The sequence below is a fragment of the Tachyglossus aculeatus genome, chromosome 19 (assembly GCF_015852505.1).
Source record: "Tachyglossus aculeatus isolate mTacAcu1 chromosome 19, mTacAcu1.pri, whole genome shotgun sequence".
Taxonomy (NCBI): domain Eukaryota; kingdom Metazoa; phylum Chordata; class Mammalia; order Monotremata; family Tachyglossidae; genus Tachyglossus; species Tachyglossus aculeatus.
Window position 1 is genome coordinate 27266334 of NC_052084.1, and position 5794 is coordinate 27272127.

Sequence of the window (5794 nt, forward strand, 5' to 3'; positions counted from 1 at the left end):
CCAGAACCTAGGCCTTCTGGGAGAAATTGCACGGAGCTGAATAGATCACAGAGGCCACAGAATCCTGGAGGGATCCCTGAACTGTATTTTCCAAGTGCTTAGTACAGTGCTCTGCACATAGTAAGCGCTCAATAAATACAGCAATGACTGAATGAACTGCCAGCTTTCCATGGAACTCTGCGATTCAGAAGTAGATACTCTTCAGATCCTGCAGAAGGAAAAAGGCAACTTGTCGTTTCAACTGTCTATTTCCTGGCCTTCCCCAGAGGGTGAAAACAGTCTCCTTGGGCTCACTCTGTCCGGAGGTTGGGGGGGGGGGCATGAAATAGGAAGGGGTGAGGGTCGTCTTCCTTCATGGGCACCCCACTTTTTCAGAGTTTGCAGCCGACTCGCCGGCAGGAATCGAGAACCTTGATTTCCTTTTTTGTGTCTTTCCAGGTCCCCCGTTCCTTTTCTCTCCACCTGCTGAAAGTAAGCAAGCCCCATTCAGTGGAGAGATATGTCTACTGACTGCTCAGAGGGTACATACGGAACCCTCTTTGTGAGTGAGACTGGGATTGTTCTACTAAAGGAGGCTAGTGGTGTTTGAGGCATGGGGTGAAGCTCCCAGGCCCCTTAGGTTTGGATTGGCAGCATTCGCCTGCTCCTCTTCCCAACCGGAAGGAAAGAGGAAGGAATCAAAGGAAGAATCCAAAGTGGTCCTGAGTTGTCCTCGACGTTGGGACCAAGCCCGGCAACCTCTATCCATGTGTGGCTGCTTTAGCTCCCAGGACGGGTTGCAGATCTCTGACCACCCCGTTGAGGGGAATATTTCATAACCCCCTGGTCCGCATCATGTCGGGGTTCAGACGGAGCATTTTTGTGGCTGCCCATGCCCTTCCTCTGCTACCCCTTCCCCTCACAGACAATGCCTCCCCTGCCCCACAACCTTCACCCCTAGGGAGAGGGGCTCATTGTCAAATCATGATCATTTGGGGACTGAAACAGAACCAGTAGCTCTGACTTCAACCTGTCTCTCTGTGTTTCCTCTCTGAATGATTCCCAGGAACCTCAGACCTCGCCCATAAATCCCCTCTTTGCTCGCCTTGCGCTCCCTGAGTCCCGGCAGCCATTGGGAAAGAAAAATGGTTGCCCCTAGTAATGGAGGAAAGAATAATAATAATGGCATTTGTTAGGCATCTACTGTATTCCAGGTACCGTACTAGGCGCTGGGGTAGGTAAAAGCAAATAAGGTTGGACACAATCCCTATTCCACGTGGGGCTCACAGTCTCAATCCCCATTTTACAAAAGAGGGAACTGAGGCCCAGAGAAGTAAAGTGACTTGCCCAAGATCACCCAGCAGACAAGTGGCAGAGCCAGGATTAGAACCCATGACCTTCTGACTCCCAGGCCGTGCTGCTTCCGTGAACAGATCTGACCTTCTGCAGGAGAGCCCGGTTTTCTAGAGCAATGCTTTCGAGTTGACAGAGAACAAGTCGCGATGCCGTTTGTCCACTCACCCCCTCTCTGATTCTGGACCCGTGAATCCTTTCCATGCAGAAGCAGGTGGGGTGGGGAGGACGCTTTTCAGAGACATAGAATGAGCCACAATCATTCCGTCTCATCCCAACCCTTCTTCAAGCAATGGACCAATCAATCAAACAAATAAAAGTGTGCTCATTGAGCACTTACTGTATACAGAGCACTGTACTAAATGCTTGGGAGAGTACTCTATAGCATTATAACAGAGTTGGGAAGCACCTTGGGAGAGTACAGTATGACCTGTATATATGTATACCTGTATATATGTATATATGGTTGTACATATTTATTACTCTATTTATTTATTTATTTTACTTGTACATTTCTATCCTATTTATTTTATTTTGTTGGTATGTTTGGTTCTGTTCTCTGTCTCCCCCTTTTAGACTGTGAGCCCACTGTTGGGTAGGGACTGTCTCTATGTGTTGCCAGTTTGTACTTCCCAAGCGCTTAGTACAGTGCTCTGCACAAAGTAAGCGCTCAGTAAATACGATTGATTGATTGACAGAATGGTTAAACATGTTCCCCCTTCCTAACCTTGTTCAGAGGGTCCCTACTTAACTCACCAGACCCTTTCCCCCGGTCAAGAGAAAAGGGCCAACGGCCTCCTTCCAGAAGTCCCCATCCTCTAAGCCCTGACCGTCATCCCAGCTCTTTATCCCCAGGGGTGGATGGGGAGGAGACATTGGTGTGACTTGGTTTCCCCCCAAGGACATAACCTTTGCTCCTCACCCTCTCCCTCCCACCCAATTCAGAGGGAAGGCCTCCCCCAACGAGAAGCGGAGTGGTCTAGTGGAAATAGAACAGACTTTGGGAGTCAGAGGGGCCTGGATTCTAATGAATGAAAGGTACATCAGAAACAAGAATCACAACCTGCTAGGCCATGAGTAAATTGTGAGCAGGGAATGTGTCTACAAACTCTGTTATTTGTCCTCTCCCAAGCGTTTAGTACAGTGCTCCGCACTCAGTGAGCACTCAATAAATATCACTGATTCATTCTTTGATTGATTTCCTGCCCAGGAGAGGCTAACAACTCTAACAGGGAAGTGCTCCGCACTCAGTGAGCACTCAATAAATATCACTGGTTCAATCTTTGATTGATTTCCTGCCCAGGAGAGGCTAACAACTCTAATAGGGAAGTGCTCCGCACTCAGTGAGCACTCAATAAATATCACTGATTCATTCTTTGATTGATTTCCTGCCCAGGAGTGGCTAACAACTCTAATAGGGAAGACCCACATAAAAAGTATTTACAAATACTGAAGGTTAATTATATATATATATATATAGCAAAAGTGCCGAGGAAGTGGGTGTAAGTGCTAGAGGTAGCTAATGAATTGTGACCTGGGGTGTTGGGAGTTAACTGCAGAAGCCTTGTTGAGGAGATGGGATTTTAAGGAGGGTTTTGAATGTGGGGAGGGGAATTTTCTGTCAGATCAGCTGGAAGCTTTTCTCTCTCAACTCCCAGTCAATCAATTAAAGGTAGCTCCTTGTGGGAAAGGAACCTATCTCCCAATTGTGGTTATTATACTTAGTCCAGTGCCCTGCACACAGTGAACACTCAATAAATACCACTGATTGATATCTTGAGAACTTATTGTGTATGGAAGGACTGTGCTAAGCGCACAAAACGGTAGAGATGTTAGGCATAATCCCTGCCTTCAAGGAGTTCACATTCTAGTGGGGGTTACAGAAATTAAAATAAGTTGTAGATCGGGGAAGCGGCAGATAAGAATGATAATGATGGTTTTTGTTAAGCGCTTACTATGTGCCAAGCACTGTTTTAAGTGCTGGGGTAAATACAAGGTAATCAGGTTGTCCCACGTGGAGCTTCATCCCCATTTTACAGATGAGGGAACTGAGGCCCAGAGACACGACCTTCTGATTCCCAGGCCGGTGCTGGATCCACTGTGCCACGCTGTTTTTCCACATCTTCTCCAAAGAACCTTGTCTGATGAACACTTCATTTCCCCCCAACTATTCTCCCTCTCCTCTGTGTTGTCATCCTACCTCCACAGCACGTATTGCCCTATCATGTCTTAGTGGCAAGAACCCGGGCTTGGGAGTCAGAGATCGTGTGTTCTACTCGCAGCTCTGCCACTTGTCTGCTGTGTGACCTTGGGCAAGTCGCTTCACTTCTCTGGGCCTGTTACCTCATCTGTAAAATGGAGATTGAGATTGTGAGCTCCATGTGGGACAGGGACTGTGTCCAACCTGATTTGCTTGTATCCACCCTAGTGCTTAGTACTTAATAAGAGCTTAGCAAATACAGTAATTATTTTATTATTATTACCTATCATTATATTCTATTGGTGATGATGGTATTTGTTATTTGTTATTTGTTACCCCACTGTTGGGTAGGGACTCTCTCTATATGTTGCCAATTTGTACTTCCCAAGCGCTTAGTACAGTGCTCTGCGCTCAATAAATACGATTGATGATGATGATGATGATGATGATGTTATGTGCTTACTATGTTCCAGGCACTATTCTAAGCGCTGGAGTAGATATAAGCTAATCAGGTTCATTCATTTATTCATTCAATCGTATTTATTGAGCGCTTACTGTGCGCAGAGCACTGTACTATCTAGAGTCAGTACTGGGCACTGTACTAAGCGCTGGGGTAGATACAAGCTAATCAGGTTGGACACAGTCCATATCCCATGTGGGTCTCACAGTCTCAATCCCCATTTTACAAAGGAGGAAATTGAGGCCCAGAGAAGTGACTTGCCCTAGGGGAAGCAGCATGGCTCAGTGGAAAGAGCCGGGCTTTGGAGTCAGAGGTCATGGGTTCGAATCCCTGCTCCGCCAATTGTCAGCTGTGTGACTTTGGGCAAGTCACTTCACTTCTCTGGGCCTCAGTTCCCTCATCTGTAAAATGGGGATTAAGATTGTGAGCCCCCCGTGGGACAACCTGATCACCTTGTAACCTCCCCAGTGCTTAGAACAGTGCTTTGCACATAGTAAGCACTTAATAAATGCCATTATTATTATTATTATCACACAGCTGGCAAGCGGCAGAGCCGGGATTAGAATCCATGTCCTTCTGACTCCCTGGGCCATGCACTATTCATTAGGTGGCACTTCTTCTCACTTCTTCCTCTCTGTAATTTTTTTCTAGTACTTATCTCGTCCACAAGATTGTAAATTCCTTGAGGGCAGGTATCATGCCTCCTAATTCCGTTGTACTCTTTCAAGCACTCAGTACAGAGCTCTGCACACAGCCGCCATTCAACAAATGTTTTCGGTAGATTAATTGATGGAATTCTGGATCATTTCGGTCCAAATAGAGCATCCGACCTTGGTCCCAAATATTGTTCCTATGAGAAAATTGGTTCTATCCTAAAACATTAGGTACAATTTTCAGGAATAAATGGCATCATAAGTCTGAGGACTGGTACTGTTAAAATATAAAAGCGTAAGGCGCAAGTGAAAGAAGCAAAGAGTCTATATAAGCGTACAAAAAAAAGATACATAAGAACAGAAGTGGCAGTACAATTCCAAACATGCTGTATGGGGTCTGAAAACTGCCTTGAAAAACTATCTGGCAAATACGGGGGTCAAAGGCTTAAGTGGCTACGAAGGTTCTGGTATTTTGACACTATGCTAGAGTTATTTTAGTCAGTAGTTACTATGAAACACCATTAGCCCTCTGCTAGAGTTATTTTGGTCATTAGGAAGTCCTGCATTTAAAAATCCTCATCCAGATCTTCCCTGACTAAGCCCTCCTTTCCTCTTCTTCTACTCCCTTCTGCATCACCCTGACTTTCTCCCTTTATTCATCCCCCCTCCCAGCCCCACACCACTTACGTCCAGATCTGTCATTTATTTATTTCTGTTAATGTCTTTGTCTTGTCTTCCCCACCAATCAATCAATCGTATTTATTGAGCGCTTACTGTGTGCAGAGCACTGTACTAAGCGCTTGGGAAGTACAAGTTGGCAACATAGAGAGACAGGCCCTACCCAACAGTGGGCTCACAGTCTACAAGGGGGAGACAGAAAACAGGACCAAACATACTAACAAAATAAAATAAATAGAATAGATATGTACAAGTAAAATAAATAGAGTAATAAATATGTACAAACATATATACATATATACAGGTGCTGTGGGGAAGGGAAGGAGAGCTCGTTGTGGGAGGGAATGTGTCCATTTATCATTGTATTATACTCTCCCAAACACTGGATTCAGTGCTCTGCACACAGTAAGCGCTCAATAAATATGATCGAATGAATGAATTCAAACTAACACACACACACACACACCCAAA